Source organism: Stegostoma tigrinum, chromosome 2, assembly GCF_030684315.1.
Source record: "Stegostoma tigrinum isolate sSteTig4 chromosome 2, sSteTig4.hap1, whole genome shotgun sequence".
NCBI classification, from domain to species: domain Eukaryota; kingdom Metazoa; phylum Chordata; class Chondrichthyes; order Orectolobiformes; family Stegostomatidae; genus Stegostoma; species Stegostoma tigrinum.
This window is the reverse complement of record NC_081355.1, coordinates 152140133-152161697: the sequence shown is the minus strand read 5'-3', so window position 1 is coordinate 152161697 and position 21565 is coordinate 152140133. Positions and strand designations below refer to the sequence as shown.

The 21565-nt window shown below is 46.2% G+C and overlaps 1 protein-coding gene across 6 annotated transcripts in view; it reads left to right on the top strand.

Moving 5' to 3' along the window:
- LOC125462947 (pituitary adenylate cyclase-activating polypeptide type I receptor-like) overlaps positions 1–21565 on the top strand; it is a 211882-nt gene that overhangs the window by 98592 nt on the left and 91725 nt on the right. The window lies entirely within an intron of this gene.

Below are 21565 nucleotides of genomic sequence, written 5' to 3'. Positions count from 1 at the left end.
AGGGTGGTTTGATTAATCGTTTATATCCAACCAGTGACTGTTCAGTACTCTGTTGTACATTGCGAGGATAATCTGAATGCATTACCACGGCCTAAAGTGTTTCAGCATTGGCCAACCTAATGAGAATGTCTCAAAGGAACACAAACCACAATGATGTATTTTCAGAGTGCGTAACACTCCCAGAGACCACAAAATTGCAATACGGATACATTAAATCCTATAAACATTGATACACTTCCCCTGAGACTCCGTATAAATGCTGACACACTCAGCCCCAGGGACACTCTGTAAGTACTGACACACTCACCACCTCCCACCTCCCAGAGGACCCCCTGTAAATATTGACGCATTCCCCCAGGAACACCTCATAACTGTTACAAACCCACGACCGCTTCCATCCAGAAGGACGAGGGCAGCAGATACATGGGGACACCACCCCCTGCAAGTTCCCCTCCGAGACACTCACCATCCTGACCTGGAAATATATCCCCGTTCCTTCACTGTCTCTGGGTCAAAATCCTGGAATTCCCTCCCTCAGGGCATCGTGGGTCAACCCACAGCAGGTGGACTGCAGCGGTTCAAGGAGGCAGCTCACCCCCACCTTCTCAAGGGGCAACTAGGGAGGGGCAATAAATGCTGGGCCCAGCCAGTGATGCCCAGATCTTGTGAGTGAATTAAAAACAATCTTACCCAGCTGCTATTTTACGCAAACACACTGGCACACTGCCGAGGGTGGGAGGGGTTGGGGGGTGGCGATGGTGTTGCAAGCCCGAGCTCAGAGCTGTGAAATGGATTAAGTGGACTTTGTCTTAAATTCTCTTTTTAATTTTTTTTTGCATTATTACATTATTGTGGAAGGACTGTGACTCTGAACTTTTTATCTCTTTAGTTTTCTAATTTATTCCTATGATTTCATGCTTGTTGAAAGCCTGTAGTGCTGGACATTTTTATACTTTATCTTCCAATTTTTTTTCCCAAGAATTTATGCTCCAGAAACTGTGCTGAGTTACCTCTGGACCGAAGGTGCCGTTGTAAGTCCATGACTTGTAAACTTTACGCTGTACTCATGAGGCAATAAAGCTAGTTCTAATTCAAGATGAGTTTATCCTAACAATCCACCATCATTTGATTTTTCATTCCCGATCTGCACTCAGTTCAAATCCCACCATCAGCCAGACCAGGATCTGAACCCAGGCCCCCAGAAAAATACCTGGGGCTCTATGAACCCAGGTCCCCTGAAAAACACCTGGGGCTCTGTGAATGCAGGTCCCCAGGACTCTACCTGGGGCTCTATGAACCCAAGTCCCCAGAACACTATCTGGGGCAGTATTAACCCAGGTCCCCAGGACTCTACCTCGGCTTCTCTGAATGCAGATCTCCAGAACACTACCTGGGCCTCTGTGAACGCAGATCTCCAGAACACTACCTGGGCCAGTATGAACACAGGTCCCTAGAACACTATCTGGGTCTCCAAGGCCGATAGGCTACTGATAACACCACTCGGCTATAACCTCTCCTCAAAAGGTCCTCTCTTTGAGATTCACTGCACTGACGGAGACTGGTAGGATCCCACATTGGAAGCCGAAATTTGAAGATGAGAAGATGGTCAGTGTCAGATAGAGGGCACTGACCAGGAGATATGGGCCAATGTTGTCTCGAAAAAGCTGCAAAGATTCAAGTCAATAGATGGGGCGCTCATCAGACTGATTCCTGGGATAGCAGGACTGACGTATGATGAGATTTTGGATTGGTTAGAGCTGTATTCATGGGAGTTTTGACAAATGAGGGTGGTCAGATAGAAGCCTGTAAAATTCTTCTTGAACCGCTGCAGTCCACCTGCTGTGGGTTGACCCACAATGCCCTGAGGGAGGGAATTCCAGTATTTTGACCCAGCGACAGTGAAGGAACGGCGATATATTCCCAAGGCAGTCCGCCTGCTGTAGGTGGATTCACAGTGCCCTTCGGGAGAGAATTCCAGGATTTTGACCCAAGTCAGGATGGAGGGGAACTTGGAGGTGGTGATGTTCCCATGTATCTGCTGCCCCTGTCCTTCTAGATGGAAGTGGTCGTGGGTTTGGAAGGTGCTGTCTGGGAATCTTTGGTGAATTTCTGCTGTGCACCTTGTAAATAGTACACACTGCTGCTACTGAGCTTCGGTGGTGGAGGGAGTGGGATGTTTGTGGATGTGGTGCCAATCAAGCGGGGGCTGCTTTGTCCAGTCAAGTGAAGAGTATCCCATCACTTCATTGCTCAGGCCATTGAGTGTGGGAATTGATTATTATGCTGAGCTTGGATAAGACATTGATGAGGCTTCTATGAAACATCATCAGTGGGTGGAATATGGATCTTTCTCCTATGTGCAACCTGAGTGAATTTTAGGGGGATTTGGATAAGTAGATCAGGGAGAAGGAGCTGGATGCTGAGATGGATCATACCAAATTGTCTCTGATCAAGGCATCACTTACCATCAATCCTACAAACTCACAAAGGAGCCTAAAGTTAAACAACACCCAGCCTGCCTCGGCTGACCCTCGTAAAGGGATAAATATCTCAAAGATTTCTAAAGTACAGGGATGTAGACCAAATGCAGGCATTTTGAAATAGCTGAGTGGGCACCATTGTCAGCATGGTCACCAGGGCAGCGCGATGGCTCAGTGGTTAGCACTGCTGCCTCACTGTGTGCCAGGGGCTCAGGTTCGATTCCCACCTCGGGCGACTGTCTGTGTGGAGTTTGCACATTCTCCCCCGTCTGCGCGGATTTTCTCTGTGTTCCCCGGTTTCCTCCTACAGTCCAAAGATGTGCAGGTTGGGTCGATTGGCCATGCTAAATTGCCCATAGTGTTCAGGGATGTGTAGCTTAGGAGGCATGGGTTGGAGTAGGATGCTCCAAGGGTTGGCGTGGACTTGTCGGGCTGAAGGGCCTGTTTCCATGTATTACTCTATTTGAGAGCAGGTGAAGTTAGCGGTGTCATAGAACATAGAACATAGAAAAGTACAGCACAGTACAGGCCCTTCGGCCCACGATGTTGTGCCGTGGAATAATCGTAATCCAAAAATAAAAAAACCCCACCTACATTCCCCTCAATTCACTGCTGTCCATGTGCATGTCCAGCAGTCGCTTAAATGTCACTAATGACTCTGCTTCCATGACTACCATTGGTAAACTATTCCACGCGCTCACAACTCTCTGGGTGAAGAACCTCCCTCTGACGTCTCCTCTATACCTTCCTCCTAACACCTTAAAACTATGACCCCTCGTGGCAGTCAATCCTGCCCTGGGGAAAAGTCTCTGGCTATCGACTCTATTCATGCCTCTCATTACCTTGTACACCTCGATCAGGTCACCTCTCTTCCTCCTTCTCTCCAGAGAGAAAATTCCGAGCTCAGTCAACCTCTCCTCGTAAGACAAGCCCTCCAGTCCAGGCAGCCTCCTGGTAAACCTCCTTTGCACCGTCTCCAAAGCCTCCACATCTTTCCTATAATAGGGCGACCAGAACTGGACACAATATTCCAAGTGTGGTCTCACCAGGGTTTTGTAGAGCAGCAGCATAAACTCGCGGCTCTTAAACTCGATCCCCCTGTTAATGAAAGCCAAAACACCATATGCTTTCTTAACAACCTTATCCACTTGGGTGTCAACTTTGAGGGAGCTATGCACTTGGAAACCAAGATCCCGCTGTTCCTCCACACTGCCGAGAATCCTGCCTTTAATCCCATATTCAGCATTTAAGTTCGACTTTCCAAAATGTGTCACTTCGCATTTATCCTGGTTGAACTCCATCTGCCATTTCTCAGCCCAGCTCTGCATTCTGTCAATGTCTCACTGAAGCCTGCAATAGCCCTCGATACTATCAACGGCACCTCCAACCTTTGTGTCATCAGCAAACATACTAACCCACCCCTCAACCTCCTCATCCAAGTCATTTATAAAAACTACAAAGAGCAGAGGCCCAAGAACAGAGCCCTGTGGGACACCACTCAGCACTGACCTCCAGGCAGAATACTTACCATCTACAACCACTCTCTGCCTCCTGTCAGCCAACCAATTCTGAATCCAGACAGCCAAATCACCCTGTATCCCATACCTCCTGACTTTATGAATGAGCCTGCCGTGGGGAACCTTATCAAATGCCTTGCTGAAGTCCATGTACACCACATCCACTGCTCGACCCTCGTCAACCTGTCTTGTGACTTCCTCAAAGAGCTCATTAAGATTTGTGAGGCATGACCTGCCCCTCTCAAAGCCATGCTGACTCCCTTTAATCACGCTATGCTTTTCCAAATAGCCGTCAATCCTATCCCTCAGAATTCTTTCCAAAACCTTGCTGACCACAGACGTAAGGCTGACTGGTCTGTAATTTCCAGGGATTTCCCTATTCCCTTTCTTGAAAAGAGGAACAACTTTTGCCTCCCTCCAATCTTCCGGTACGACTCCTATGGAGAGTGAGGAAGCAAAGATCTTCACCAGCAGATTAGCCACCTCCTTTCTCACTTCCCAGAGCAACCTAGGATAAATCTGGTCTGGCCCTGGGGACTTATCAATCTTACTGTTTGCCATGTCCATTGCTCATTTCCAAATGCTGTAGTAATTTGTTGATCAGTTTAGATGATGCCGGAAGGATGAAGAATATAACATAGAGTTGGTTTCCACTCTGTAAATTTCAAGCAGTGTGATGTTGGGGTTGCTCAATCTTTCCAAGCCTGGTGTCAATGGTGGTAAATTCTTCTGAACTGTTTTATTGGTTGCTCTGAATTAATCTTTGTGAGCGTAATTGTTCAGGATGAATACTTCCTCTGGGCTTATTAATTGCATTACGTGGGAGTCATTACCTACGTGATAGGCAAACAATGAAAGTTATGACTTGGTTGTGAAAAAAATCTACTTCAGATTATGTACTAGAGAGCAGTCACTTCAGTTTGTGCAGGTTTCGAGAACAAGAGAAAGACTCCCATTGTTTCATCCTCATTCTTTAGCATCTGACAATGCTTCCCACATGTCAGTGATGCCACAAATAAAAGGTAGCAACTTGGAAATTTAACAGAAAAGTAATGCTCCAAAATTAACCAAAGCAAGCAGGAGGAGCAACAAACAGAAGTGTAGACAGCAGGAGGAGGCCATTTGGCCCTACAAATCCTCTGCTGTTCGATATGACCACTCAACCTGGTACACTACTCCCATTTTCCCCCCACACATTAGCACTCGGTGCAGGAGTAGGCCAATCAGCCCCTCAACCCTGCTCCACCATTTCATATGATCATGGCTGATCTCACCTCAGCCTCAACTCCACATTCCTGCTGGCTCTCCATAATCCTCCAACCCAATACAATCAAATAATGTATCTCCTCCTTCAAGTTGCTCAGTGTCCCAGAATTCACCACACTCTGGGTGGGGCAGTGAATTCTATAGATTCATGGCCCTTTGAGGGCAGTAATTCCTCCTCATCTCTGTCTTAAATCTGCTACCCCTTATTCTAAAACTATGGCCTCTCGATCTAAATTGCCCCACATTGATTGATTGATGGATTTATTGTCACGTGTGCCAAAACACAGGCAGACTCAGCAAGCAAAGGATGAATGGATCAAAAAGACTTCACCGGAGGACGTACAAATCAAAAAGATTTAGAGCCATACAGGTTACATTGCAGGTTACATTATTGGAGGCTGGAGCCCATTTAACAGTCTGAATATGGCCAGGAAGATGCTGTCCCTGAACCTGCTCATGCATGTGTTCAGGCTTCTGTATCTTCTGCCTGACAGAAGAGGCTGTAGGAGATCATTACCAGGGTGTGATGGGTCTTCAATGATGTTGACCACCTTTCTGAGGCAGCGAGCCATGTAAATGGAGTCCATAAATGGGAGGTCGGCTTCTGTGATGGTCTGGGCTGTGGGCACCACCTTCTGTAGTTTCTTACGGTCCTGGGCAGAGCAGTTGCTGTACCAGGCTGTTATGCACCCGGACAGTTTGCTTTCAGTGGCGCAACTGTCGAAGTTGGTGAGGGACCTTATGGAGATGCCAAATTTCCTGAGCTGCCTGAGGACGAAGAGGCATTGTTGTGCCTTCTTGTTGGTCACATTTATCTGGGAAGTCCAGGACAGGTCGCTGGATATCAAAACTCTGAGGAACTTAATGCCCTTCAGCCTCTCAACCTCAGCTCTGTTAATGTGGATGTGGGCGTGTTCTCCTCCTTTCTTTCTCAAGTCAATGATCAGTTCTTTAGTTTTGCCAAAGTTGAGAGAGAGATTGTCCTCATTGCACCATGTCACCAAGCCCTCTATCTCTCTTCTGTATTTAAACGTCATTGTTAGATATCCATCATACTATGGTGGTGTAGTCGGTGAACCTGTAGATGGTGTTCGTTCAAGATTTTGCGACACGGTTGACGGTGTACAAGGATGTACCCTTGGAAGGGACCCACTGTTGAGTGTTATCGTGGAGGAGATGCAGTCACTGATTGTGGCCTGTGGGTAGAAAGCTGAAGATCCAGCTGCAGAGGACAGAGCTGAGACCAAGGTCACAGAGTTTTGAGATCAGTCTGGAGGGAGTAATGGTGCTGGAGGCGGAGATGTTGTTGATGAGCTGGAGCCTGACATAGGTGTCCTTGTTGTCCAGATGTTCCAGACGGAAATGCAGAGCTGGGAAAATGGCATCTGCCGTCGATCCGTTATGTTGGTAGGGGATTGAAACAGGCTGGAGTTGGCGTGGGCAATGACCAGCCTCTCAAAGCGCTTCCCGATTATTGAGGTCAGAGCCACTAGTCATTAAGGTGCAATGCGTGTGTTTTTTTAGGTATGGGGGTAAGAATGAAGTTGTTGGCTTGCTCGCCGAGCTGGCTGGTTATCATGTAGACGTTTCGTCACCATGCCAGGTGACATCTTCAGTACAGGCTCCAATGAAGCGATGTTATTCAACTCTGCTTGGAATTTATATGATCCGGTCTGTTGAGTTGGGTTTTGTCCTTTACCAGTTCTCACCTGCATGGGTTTGTATATGGAGTCGAATTCCACACGTTTGTTGATTGCATTAAGGGCTGGAAACCAGGCCTCAAGGAATTCCCGCGTGTGTCTGTGGTTGGCTTTGAGTTAGGATGGAGCGGGGAGGCATCTTTGATGGTCATGTAGCAGTGGTCCAGGGTGTTTGGTCCTCTAGTGGGGCAGGAGAGGAGTGGGTGGTACCTGTACGAGGTTGTCTTGGCTGAAGTCGCCAGGCATAATGAATAGGGTCTCAGGGAATGTTGTCTCTAGAGTGTTTGTGCTGGTGTAGATCTTATCTACAGCATTCTTCACATCCACACAGCATGGTATGTAGACTGCTGTCTGGGTGGCGGGGGTGATTTCTCATGGTAGATAGTAGGGATGGCATTTTACTGTAAGGTATTCCAGATCCAGGGAACAGTGGCTTGCCAGGGTGTCTACATCCGAGCACCAGGAAGAATATCCCATCCCCCTTCAGCTTACCTGAGGACATTGTGCGACCCATGCGATGTATGGAGAACCCCACAGCATGTAGGGGAACAGTCGAGAATGGCAGGAATGAGCCAAGTCTCCGTGAGGTATCCACTCTGTTAAGTCCCTTCAGGAATTTTCCCGTCTCGGTGAGATTCTTCCAGGCTCCAGGCAGCACAAGATGCAAATTCCTCATCATTGGTCCATCCCAGGGACCAAGCTAGTGAACCTTCTCTGTATTGCCAAGGATAGTCTTCCTTAAACTGCCTAGAGTTTTCCCAAACATGTTCTTAGCAAAGCTTTGGGTTACCGCAGTAGATCCTCGCTACTCTTTGAGTGGTAAATTGGGTCTTAGCCTCAGTTTCCACATGAAAGGTGTGGCCAGGGACAGAAACCAATGAAGGTGGATATGGACATTGTCATTTGAAGGGAGTTAGGGGGCTGATTGGTTTCTGTAGAAAATTGCTGGGATCTCTTGGGTAACTTTGGAATGAAAGGTTAGGAAACAAAACAGCTGGGAGCCCTGCTCCTGAGATGCTGCTTGGCCTGTTGTGTTCATCCAGCTCCACACTGTGTTATCTCGGATTCTCCAGTATCCGCAGTTCCTACTATCTCTGTTATAGTTGGAAGTGCCATCATGGTTTTGGGATTTTATGTGGAAATTGTGCACGCTGTGCATGCTTTATAAGTGCATTCATCTTACCCTTTCTCAGCATTGTATTTGTCTCCTAGTCCCATATTCATCTCATCAGCATTTGGCCACTCCTGGTTGATGACATTAGCTGAAAGGTATCTATAATTTTTGCCTCCATCACTCTATGTGGTGGCAAGTTCGACACTCTCAGCATTTAGTTTAATCTCAATTTCCTGTACGATTAAAAGTGAGGCATGGAATGAGCTGCCAGAGGAAGTGGTGGGGGCTGATACAATTACATCATTTAATAGGCATCTGGATGGGTACATGGATAGGAAGGGTTTAGAGGGATATGGGCCAAAAGGAAGGTGTTGCATTTTGGAAAAACAAATCAAGTCAGGACTTCAATACTTAATGGTAAGGTATTAGGGAGCTCTGCCAAACAAAGAGACCTTGGAGTGCAGGTTCATACTTCCTTGAAAGTGAATCACAGACAATCAGGATGGTGAAGAAAGCATTTGGTATGCTTGCCTTTATTGGTCAGAACATTGAGTATAGGGGTGGGGAGGTTATGTTATGGCTGTACAGGACATTGGTTCGGCCACTTTTGAAATCGTGTGTTCAATTCTGGTCTTCCTGCTATAGGAAAAATGTTGTGAAACTTGAAGGGACTCAGAAAAGATTTATGAGGATGTTGCCAGGTTTGGAGGGTCTGAGCTACAGGGAGAGGCTGAATAGACTGGGGCTATTTTCCCCGGGAGTATCAGAGGCTGAGAGGTGACCTTATAGAGGTTTATGTAATCATGTAGGCCATGGATAGGGTGACTAGTCAAGGTCTTTTCCCTGGGGAGGGGGAGTCCAAAACTAGAGGGGCATAGGTTTCAGGTGAGAGGAGAAAGATTTAAAAGGGTCCTGAGGGGTAACTTTTTCACACAGAGGGTGGTGCGTGTATGGAATGAGCTGCCAGAGGAAGTGGTGGAGGCTGGTACAGTTACAGCAATTAATAGGCATCTGGATGAGTATATGAATAGGAAGGGTTTAGAGGGATATGGGCCAAATACTGGCAAATGGGTCTAGATTAATTTAGGATACCTGGTTGGTATGGATGAGTTGGATGCTGTACATCTCAATGACTATGACTTTCTTATTGATAAAAGTGAATTGTGACAAATGTAAACGTCTCTGCTGTTATGTCACCTGATGTCATGCTTCCACTTGTCAAAATGGTCAAGGCACTGGCCCAGCATTGTGAAGGGGTAGTGACTATTTACAATCTATCGTAATACTTCGGCTGAGGAAAGTGAGTGCCCTATCACCATGTTTGTGGGTGACACAAAATTCGGTGGGAAGCCACGTGGTGAGAGTTCTGCCAAGCGATATACACAGGCTAAGTGATGGGACAGATGCCTGGCAGATGGGATAAAATTGGGTAAATGGGAGGTTATGTACAGGAGGAATCGAGGGACTGAATATTTCTTGAACTATGGGACAGAGGGATTTGGGAGTCCTTGTCCATGAATCAATGAAAGCTAGCTGCCCCAGTTCAGCGAGTGATAGGGAAGGCAAATAGTCGGGAGGTCTTGGTAAAGGTGCACAAGGCTGTAATTAGACTCGAACAATATGATCAGTTTTGGTCCCCTTATAGAGTCATACAGCATGGAAACAGGCCATTGGACCCATCTGGTCTATGCCAACCATTGTTGCACCAAACTATACCAGCTCCGTTTATCTGCACTTGGCCTGTAGCTGACAATGTCCTGGCATTTTAAATGCTCATGCAGATGCTTCTGAAATGTTGTGAGAACCTGCCTCTACCACTCTCTCACACAGCATGGTCCATGTTTCTACTGCCCATTGAGTGGAAAAAGAATGCTCTCAGATCTCCTTTTAAATCACTTACGCCTCACTTTAAACATATGCCTTCTGGACTTAGACTCATCTGCTGCGGGGAAGCAATGTTGAGGTTGGTTGGCTCGCCAAGCTGGTTGTTGTTCCGCAAATGTTTCGTTACCCTGCTGGGTAACATCCTCAGTGCAGCCTCCGATGAAGCGTCAGTGTGTTTTCCTGCCTGGTTTTTAAACTCTGGGGTCCATTGAGCTGGATTGCCTCACTTCCAGGTTTCCTCCCTAGTGGAATGTATATGGGGTCGATCCTCATGATCTACTTTGGCTGTGTCATCATAATTCTGTATCTCAGTCAGATCTCTCCTAACCTCTCCTGCTCCGAGGAAAACAGAGCCGGCCTCTCCAGTCTGTCCTCATACCTGAGACTTTTCACCCAAAGCGACATCCTCGTGAATCTCCCTCTGCACACTCTCCAATGAAATCGCTTCCTTCCAATAGTGCAGAAACCAGAGCTGCGCACAGTATTTCATTTGTGGCCAACCTAGAAGTCTTCTTTGCCGCTATGTTCTGCGCCCCTGATCTCATTGAATGTCAGAGCCAATACTTGTACTCCTAAGTCTCATGGACGGCCAGCCAGCACTACCTTCCCAACCAGTATTAATTTTTCCAGAGGTAGTAGGAACTGCGGATGCTGGAGAATCTGAGATAACAAGGTGTGGAGCTGGATGAACACAGCAGGCCGAGCAGCATCAGAGGAGCAGGAAAGCTGACGTTTCGGGCCAAGACCCTTCTTCAGAAAGACCCTTCTTCTTTGTCAGCCTTCCTGCTCCTCTGATGCTGCTGGGCCTGCTGAGTTCATCCAGCTCCACACCTTGTTATCTCAGTATTAACTGCCATTCGCTGTGAGGTTTGATATTCTTGTGATTTCGTCCTGGTGAATGGAAGATTTTTAAAACAAGTTTGACAGCTTGTCTATTTATTCTGTCATTGTGAAGTACTGTGTTACTGAGTATAAAAACAAAGTTGCTGGAAAAGCTCAGCAGGTCTGGCAGCATCTATGGAGGAGAAAACAGAGTTAATGTTACGGGTCCGGTGACCCTTCCTTATAACTGTTAACTCTGTTTTCTCCTCAGTCCTGAGGAAGGGTCACCGGACCCGAAACGTTAACTGTGTTATCTCCACAGATGCTGCCAGACCTGCTGAGCTTTACCAGCAATTTCTGTTTTTGTCTCTGATTTACAGCATCCGCAGTTCTTTCGGTTTTTGTACATATGTTCACATTTCCGTCAATTTGAATTGTGTGCATTCTGCTGCCAAAGTAATCTGTGTATTTTGTAGGGATAAAGTGCCATTTCGGGCCCTCCAGTAGGAGGATTCAGGTTGTGAATTTCAACATCTCTTCAACAAACACAATGCCTTTAAACGTCAAAACTGTCCCACTTTCCCTCAGTGAAGCAGAGCTGGGTTTTAAGTCCAGTCACGTGCTGAGAGGCAGCAGAATGCATGTACTTTATCCTATAGGGGCATGTGAATTTAAGAAGCAGCATCAGGGAACGCAGCAAATCCCCTTCCACACGCAGAAACATCTGTACTTACATGGAGACACCAGGCAATTTTTACCCCACAGAGGCTGGAAAGTACGAAATGTTTCTTGATTTGTCTCTTCTCTGCTTGCTACTCAAATGCTTTGGCCCCCGATGGCTGCTGGTTAAGTATTCAACATATGCTGTGTTGATTTGGAGCAAGATACAGAGACTCAATAAAGCAGCAGAACAGATATTCAGGACATTGGGACCTGGCTGTTATTCTGTCCTTGGATAACTCAAGAGTCCTTAGCACAGATCCTCAAGGTTGAAAGGCCCAGAGTCAAGTCCAAATGAGTTGAGTTGATGGAGAGATCCTGTTTGCATCCTCAAGGTTAATACAACTATAGAGTTCGCAATAGTATACCTGCAGAAATGGTCCTTTACTCATTTAGTGCTTTCAAGTATATAAATTAGGATCAGAAATAGACCACTCGTCCCCTCGAACCTGCTTTATGTTCAACAATATCGCAGTCGAGGTGATATCTCCATATTCCCACATAACTCTGTGAATGCAGATCCATAAACCAGGAGCAGGGATGGGCCATTCAGCCGTTTGAGCCTGCTCCACAAGTCAATAGGATCATCAGACCCAGTCCCCTGTTTGTGCTTTCACCCCAGATCCTTCAGTTCTTTTATCCCAAAGAACCGTTTCTAATAGAAACAAAAGTTGCTAGAAAAGCACAGCAGGTCAGGCAGTGTCTGTGCAGAGAAAGCAGAGTTAATGTTTCCGCTCGAATGACGCTTTCTCCGAACTGTATTGAACTCTTTCTTGAAAACATTTAATATTCAACTACTTTACGGGAGAGAATTCCACAGGCTCCCCACTCTCTGGGTGAAGGCATTTCTCCTCATCTTACTCCTAAATGGCCTTACTCCAAGTGTCCTTAGACTGTGACCCCCAGTTCCGGACTCCCTGGTCATCAGGAACATCCTTCCTGGGTGCACTATGTCTAGTCCTGTTAGAATTTTATAGGTTTAAATGAGATCCCCCCCTTTATTCTCCGTTGACTACAGCCCTGACTGATCCAGTCTCTCTTCCTATGTCAGTCCTGCCATCCCAAGAATCACTCATCAAGAAGCTATCAATCTCTGCTTTAAATATCTACAAGGACTGCCCTTCCATTTGCCTTCCTCTCCCTGAACAGTTATTTTTACCAGTTGAATATGAAGTAGAGCATCTTCTAATCTCTTCCCCACAGAACATAAAATGACCACTTCCATTCCACAGGAGTAGCTTTTAAATATTGCACTTAAATATTAAATGATTGGATTCCCTGGAATAAAGCATTTCTTAAAATTAATTGATAACTAGGTGTAGAGCTGAATGAACGCAGCAGGCCAAGCAGCATCAGTGGAGCAGGAAGGCTGACATTTCGGATGTGAACCCTTCCTCAGAAAAGGAAGGGTCCAGGCCGAAACGTCAGCCTTCCTACTCCTCTGATGCTGCTTGGCCTGCTGCGTTCATTCAGCTCTACACCTAGTTATCTCAGAATTCTCCAACATCGACAGTTCCTACTGTCTCTTCAGATTAATTTGTAGTTTGTGGGAATCACTGGCTAGGCCAGCATTTATTGACCATCCCTTATTGCCCAAAGAGCAACTAAGAATCAACCACACTGCTGTGGGTCTGGAGTTACATGTAGGGTGGGCCAGCTAAAGATAGCATTCCTTCCCTAAAGGATATTAATGAACCAGATGGGTTTTTCTGACAATTGTTACACAGTCACTGTTATCCCAAGTTTTTACTGGATTCAAATTTCACCACCTTCATGATGGGATTTGAACCATCTATCCCCAGGACCTGGGCCTGGGGCCCTGACTTTCTCATCAACTCGAAATGTCTCCACCTTCTGTCTTGCAGCTTAAAATCTAACTCTTTGAGGAAGTTCTCGATGACGCTTGTAACAATGCCCCATTATTAAAATGTTTAGCTAGTGATTCCCCAGTCATGTGTCTTTGGGATATTTTGTTTTGTACACATGGTGTGTTATCTGAGTTCCAGGCCGGTGAGGACGACTGCGATGCCTCGCAGGTTCGAATAGTTGTGACTCCTTCCCACGTGCATTTCGGATGCATGTAGCAAGAGGGTAACACAGAAAATAAAACCAGTAAAACTGGTGAGCGAGAGATACTGCTGTAACTTTTATGTGTCAAAGCAGAAGCCCAGAATGGCCAGTGCTTGCATTCTAAAGCATTTCTGGTTTTCTGTTAGAACCATAGAATCACGCAGTATCAAATAGGGCCTTCGGCCCATCAAGCCTGTACTGCCTAAGCGAACTACTACCTGAAGTAATCCTACTTTCCTCTACTAGGCCCAGAGCCTTGAATGTTACGACACTTCAAGTGCACATCCAAATACTTTTTAAAAGTTGTGAGGTTTCCCACTTCAACTCCCCCCTCCCAGGTAGTGCATCCTAGACCTCCTCTGCCTGCAAAACCCTTTCTCCAAATCCCCTCGAAAGCATCTTCCTTAAAATAACGCCCCCTTGTTATTGATATTTCAAATAAGCTGCTTTCTATCCGCCCTGTCTATGCCCCTCATAAACCTTATACACGTCCAACAGGTCCCCCCTCAACCTTCCCTGGTCTAAGGAGAACAGCCCAAGCTTATCCAGTCTCTCTTCATCGCTGAAATGTTTCATCCCAGACTACATCCTGATGATAAAATAGTAAGAACTGCTGATGCTGGAGTCAGAGATAACACAGTGTGGAGCTGGGGGTACATAGCAGGCCAGGCAGCATCAGAGGAGCAGGGAAGCTGATGTTTTGGGTCAGCACCCAAGGGTCTACATCCTGATGAATCTCTTCTGGACCCCTTTCAGTACAATCACATCCCCTGATAGTGTGGTGACCAGAATTACACACAGTCCTCTAGCTGTGGTCTAACCAACGTCCTGTGCAGCTCCAGCATAACTTCACTGCTCTTATAATCTATGCCACAATTGAAACAGATAAGTGCTCCACATAATTTCTTAATGACCCGATTTATCTGGCCTGCGAACTTCAGCGATCTGTGCAAAACAGACCCTAAGACGCTCTCTGTTCCTCCTTGTGTCTTGCCAAATATAGAGAACTCCCTTTTTTATTCCTCATTCTAAAGCGCCTCACTCCACAGCAGAGAAATAATATGGTGACCATTTCATTATTATTAATCAGCCCGTTGCGAGAGAACTGCAGTGATTGGAACAAGATCAGCCAGCTGTACCTCATAGAATATAAATTGGAAATGCTCAGCAGCTGTTTTTGTTACTGATTTACAACATTTGCAGTTATATAACCACAGTGTCACAGATATATACAGGACAGAAACAGAGCCTTCGGTCCAAATTGATCCATGCTGGCCAGATACCTTATATAAATCTAGTCCCATTTGCCAGCATTTGGTCCATATCCCTCTAAACCCTTCCTATCCATGTACCCATCCAGATGCCTATTAAATGATGTAACTGTACCTGCCTCCACCACTTCCTCTGGCAGCTCATTCCATACACACACCACCCTCTGTGTGAAAAAGTTGCCCCTCAGGTCCCTTTTAAATCATTCCCTCCTAAATTTAAACCTATGCCCCTCTAGTTTTGGACTCCCCCACCCTGGGGAAAATACCTTGTCTATCCACCTTATCCATGCCCCGCATGATGTTGTAAACCTCTATAAGGTCACCGCTCAGCCTCTGACGCTCCAGGGAAAATAGCCCCAGTCTATTCAGCTTCTCCCTGCAGCTCAAACTCTCCAACCCTGACAACATCCTCATAAATCTTTTCTGAGCCCTTTCAAGTTTCACAACATCTTTCCTATAGCAGGGAGACCGGAATTGCACGCAATATTCCAAAAGTGGCTCTAACTAATGTCCTGTACAGCCACAACATGACCTCCCAACAGCACAGACCAATAAAGACAAGCATACCAAACGCCGTCTTCACTATCCTGTCTACCTGCGAGTCCACTTTCAAGGAACTATGAACCTGCGCACCAAGGTCTCTTTGTTCAGCAACACTCCCCAGGACCTTACCATGAAGTGTGTAAGTCCTGCCCTGATTCACCTTTCCAAAATGCAGCACCTCACATTTATCTAAATTAAACTCCATCTGCCACTCCTTGTCCCATTGACCCATCTGATCAAGGTCCCATTTTACTCTGAGGTAACCTTCTTCGATGTCCTCTACACCTAGTTTTAGTATCGTCTGCAAACTTACTAATCGTACCTCTTATGTTCACATCCAAATCATTTATATAAATGACAAAATGTAGTGGACCCAGCACCGATCCTTGTGGCACACCACTGGTCGCAGGCCTCCATTCTGAACAGCAACCCTCCACCACCACCCTCTGTCTTCTACCTCTGAGTTCTTTAGGTTTTTCTTATGGAATATGAGTTCCCTGATTGGGGCTGTTAAGTTGGTCCAATCAGAAAGCCCTGACACTCTGTGAGCTGGCTTTGAATGAAGCAGTACTAGATTCAAGGAGTGTTCATGAGTAACTCAAGGGCCAACTAGTGACAGCACACCAGCCTCTGTGGAGTTCTTTCAACAACGCTGGGTCTTCAACTAGAGACACCAACGCTGTGCTGTAAAAGCCCCAAATTAGCTTGCTCAGCTGCATTACCAATACACAACCCTGGGCATTAAGTCTTGGGATTTGATCCTGGATGTCTGCCTGAGAGGCATCTAGCAAACCACAAGACTTCCTACAAATATTACATCATCAACCTGTTCAGAGATGTTGTGACCTCCAGGACAGGTGGGGCTGGATACCAGTATGACTTGGCCCAGAGGTAGAGACGCTGCCACTGCAGCCTGTTGAGTGAGGAGATCTTACTGCGCTTCCTGGGATGGAAGCACTGATGTACGAAGAGAGCCTGGATCAGTTAGAACTACATTCACCAGAGGTAGAGGGGTGAGGGGGATCTCGTAGAAACTGATAAAACTTCCGCAGGATAAATGCAAGAAGGAGGTTCCTCATGATGCATAGCCCAGAACCAGGATCACAGTTTTAGGAATCGGTGTAGAATATGTAAGAAAAGGGAGCGGTTTCCCCTTTGAAATAGTGGCTGTGCATCTTGTAATAAATAGCAGCCCATTTAGATGTAAGCATTAGAGAAATACTGTTAGTCAAGCACTTATTAATCTGACATAACCAGGTGTAGAGCTGGATGAACACAGCAAACCAAGCAGCATCAGAGGAGCAGGAAGGCTGAAGTTTCGGGCCTAGACCCTTCATCAGAAAGTCATTAATCTTGGGTAATTCTCTGCCCAGGACTCTTGTGGGTGCACAGTCGATGAGCATAATGAAATCTGAGGTCAGCAGGGTTTTGTGGGCAGTCAGTGATGAAGGAATGGCAGGAAGGGTCAGGAAAGCACAGCTGATATGTGAGACACTGGCCACCTTATCAAATGGGATGGCCAGCTTGAGGGGCCGAGTGGCAGACTATTGGCATCAGGGAGGTCCCGAGCCCCCTGGGGGTTGGAGAGGGGAGATATTTGTGACCAGACGCAGAAAAAAATCTACAATGAATGTGTCAACATGTAAAGAGATAACTGGGGAATAGGCAGGAGATTAGATAATGGCAACGCATTAATATTTATTACAATTCATGAATGTGCCACCATTGAATAATGGAAGTGCTCTTCACAGAAAAGCAGACATATTAAGTGTGCTATTCGAAAGATCAAAAGTCTGATTTCATTTTAACACGTTAAAAGGTATCTTTTTTTTAGCATTCAGGCATAAAAGCCTTTCTATTGTTGGTGCACTGTTCAGTCAGTGGAAGAAAATCGTTTACTGAAGAATTCAGGATGTAGGAGAATACTTCACCTCCTGCCTGCCATCCTATTCACACTGGCTCGATGAATCAAATCCTATCTATGAGACGTGAGTCAGCCAGTACAAAGCAGCCTTTCTGATCATAACATCAACAATAAGTGAAACGAGATGAGCTGAGGGAGGTTGGCTGAGATCCTGCTCAGGGGAGCCGTTGGGAGCCAGCCCACAGATGCTGGTGCTTTACATCGAACCTGTAATGGCCATCAAAGAGGAAAGGCAGTTCAAGGCCTTGATGCCCAGCACCATTGTAACAGAGATCAGGGGAGTTCACCCATAGCCTCCCGGTCAACACTCCTCCCTCAAACCCGTGGGGCCCTACAGTGTGGAAGCAGGTCTTTCAGCCTATTGAGTCCACACCCCACCTCTGAAAAAAGCCATCCCACCTAGACTGACCCCCATATCGGCCCATTTCCTACGGCTAACCCACCTCGGCACCATGGCCAACCTGCCCTAACCTGCACATCTTCAGGCTGTGTGCGGAAACCGGAGCCCCCCCCTCCTCCCGAGGAAACCCACACAGACATGGGGAGAATGTGCAAACTCCGCACAGACAGTTGCTCGAGGGTGGAATCAAACTCAAGTCTGTGGCATGGCGGTTAGCTCAGTTGGTTGGAAGGCTGGTTTGCAATGCAGCGTGATGCTAACAGTGTGGGTTCAGTTCCTGGACTGGCTGAAGTCTCTCCTTCCCAACCTCTCCCTTTGTCTGAGGCATTTTCGACCCCTCTGGTTAAACCATCACCAGTCCCCACTCTTTCTCCCACTAACGAGAGAACACGCCTATGGTCCAGTAGGATTATTGCAACTTAGCTCTACTCATCCCATGACCCCCATCACGAATAACAGCTCCAGTGATCTAGTCATTCGTAAGCTGCTATAGCCAAGAGCTTGCTATGAGCTAATTGGTCACTATGCCCCCTAACTTTCACAACCACCCTTCCAACCCCATCCTGTCTTTAAAGAATCACCCATCCCAAAGCCACCTTGTTTGGCTTTTGTCTGTTGTGCCTGACAACATTCTTGCCACATTCTGTGCGGTATTGTCCTGCCCTAGAGGAGATATACAAATGAAAGTTGTTGGAGTACGAAAGTCTCTTTTTGTGTTTCCTGAGTGTATGAGTGGTGGAGCAGAGCCAGTGGGCTGAATGGCCCACTTCTGCCCCTGTGTCTGGTTTTAAGAACATCATTAGTCTCTAAACATACTGCAGGGTGGGAATGTGGGTGAGGAGGCCAGCACTGGGATGGCCACAGTCTCAAGAAAGTCCATGCTGTTATTTTCCACAGTACGGGATTATAGAACCGAATAGTGCAGAGGCAGGCTCACTGAGGAAGTGCCAGCTCTTTGAAGAATGGCAAATCCAGTTGGTCACCTTCTCCATTCCTTCCTTGAGCCCTCCCTGGACATTTTCACCTTTTCAGTTATGGGCAGTAAACAGGCTGTAAATTCCATTTCTGAGTCAGTTTGTATACACTCATGCAGGACAGTATAAAGCTGCTGGTTCATACAGGAAATGTTCATATTTAAAATTATTTAAAATATCAATAATATTTCAAATTACACCCCTTGGGGGGAGAGCATGTTCTTAACCAGGAGCCTTTGTAAGTCAGATATTGGTAAATTGGGGACATGCCCTGCAGATATCTAACTGCTTCTTCCCAATTTTCAGGCAGAAAATGACAATTCGCTGAGGAAGCAATCCGTTTTATTTCCCTCAAAAGCTTCTCATTATATCACTCCTGTGCCTTCTTATGAGAGGGTGCAGTTTCTCCCTTACGGTTTTGAACCCTCAGTCAAATCTCACTTAGTCGTTCTCTGTTTAAAAGGAACACAGCCGTTCCCATCCTTGAGTTTCTCCCCGTCATTGAAGACCGCTGTTGTGGACCAGAGCAAACCGCCTCAAAATATATTAAGAAGATAGTGTGTTCCTTAATTTAAATGCGAGTGCTAGGCACTATTTTTTTTAAATACAACTCGATTGGTCAGACTAACAGTCTTGAAGCAAAACTTAAAATGCAGCAAATAAAAAATAAATTGGAATAACTTAACTCTATTGGAAAACTTAATTGAATAATAGATTATTTAAGTAATGAACGGTAACTGTTCCAATGTAGGAACTTTTTATAAACAATCCCTTGGCAAAGGCAATTTCAGTAAAATAGATTGTCTCCCAGGCAATTCTCCGGTCTAGGAGGGGAAACGCCAAGAGAATGCTCTGAGAGAGAGAGCAGCAGGGAGAGACGTATTGCAGCTTAAAAACCCCAGCAGCTCAAAAACTAAAACTAAAAATCTGGTGCAATGGGAGCTAGCCCCCACCCATTCAGGCTGCTTCTATTGTTCTAACTTTTAAAAAAGACCCAAGGCCTCACAAGCTGTTTACTTCATTGGCTTTGGAGCAGACCACCTCTGTCACAACTTCATGAAAAAAGACAAAATCAGCTCTTAAAGCCATGGTGTTGTCACACTCTATATCACTGGTACCATTCTAGTACCATCTCCTCCTCAACTCCTCCCACAAATTAACATCCTCCTGAGCCTCTGGGATGCTCAAGAGAGCTATGGTTTTCTTTAGACAACTGCAAAATAAAAATTCTGTCCAGGATGTTAGAAAGAAAGTAAAAAAAAAACTTCAAATGAGTAGCTGTTCGAATTTCTGCAGCTGTTGAATTATAGGCTTGGCATTTAGTTCTAAGGGTCAGTGACCACTCCTGGTCTCAGGCTCATCAGCGTTCATGACCAGAATAGAGCAATGAGTCAGCATCTGCCAAACTCAGACAGTGAGACCACAACAGAAGAAATCCACCTTGACTTATTAACCCTCTGGTGCCAAACATGAAGGAAGTGTTGCATTGCTGTAGCACCATTTAGAGCATCAACAAGCCCCAGAGCAGTGGATGAAGGATTAATTGTCACAGCTGAAATACAGGAGACATGGCAGCTGTTTTCTTTTCTGAGTAAATCTGTGTTGGAATGTGGGCATTTCTAGTCAGACAGCTGGGATTGCCCGTCTCAAATTATCCTCAAGAAGGTAGTGGGGAGCCCAGTCTTCATTTACAGGATGTGGGGTTTTGTAGAGTAGCTAATATTTATTGTCCATTTCTAGTTGCCCTTGAGAAGGTGGATGTGAGCTGCCTTCTTGAACTGCGACAGTCCCCCTGCTGTGGTTGGATTCACACCGTCCTTAGGGAGAGAATTCCAGGATTTTGATCCAGGTCAGGATGGTGGTTGGCTTGGAGGGGAACTGCAGGGGGTGGTATTCCCATGCATCTGCTGCCCTTGTCCTTCTGGATGGAAGTGACCGTGGGTTTGGAAGGTGCTGTCTGAGGATCTTTGGTGAATTTCTGCAGTGCATCTTGTAGATAGTACACACTGCTGCTACTGAGCGTCGGTGGTGGGGGGAGTGGATGTTTGTGGGTGTGGTGCCAGTCAAGTGGGCTGCTTTGTCCTGGATGGTATCATGTTTGAACCAGGCTTGTAGTGAGGTCTGAGAGGCCCTGGTGGAACCCAAACTGGGTGTCACTGAGCAGGTTATTGCTGAGCAGATGCTACTTGATAGGACTGCTGGTGACACCTTCCATCACTTTACTGATCATTGAGAGGAGACTAATGGGGTGGTAATTGGTCGGGTTGGATTTGTCCTGCACTTGAAGGACCCACCTGAGCAATTTTCTACATTGCTCAGGTGACACCACAGTTGTGGATTTACTTGATAACTTGTGATATTACTAGTTTTGAAGTTCAATTGCTCTCCCTGAAATATTGCCAGGACCTGTTGCCTTTGCAATATCCTGGGCCTCCAACCATTTCTTAATGTCCTAGGGAGTGAATCTCATTGGCTGAAAGCCAACGGGAGGTCTACCCCAAGTTGCCATTCAACTGAGAGGCTCGCTGGATTATTCCATGATATGGTTAAACATCTTCGGCTTTGTAATGGGTCTGGAGTCACATGTAAGCCAGTTAAAGGTTTCCTTTCCACAGAGGGTTTAGTGAATCTGATAACTTTCTTACGATGGTAAGTTTGAGGATCGCCATTATTAGGACTAGTTTTCAGCTCTAGATTGTACAAGTTGGGTTTGACTTATGTCATCTACTGTGTTGGGGTTTGTACACCTGTCGGTAGATTATTGGTCTAGTAATATTTCCACAAGACCACAGCAATCTCTTGCAAAGCAGTAATTGACCTGGTAACCTGCCTTCGGGACGTTTGGTTGAAGGATGAGAGTTGGTCAGGACTTCCTGGAAT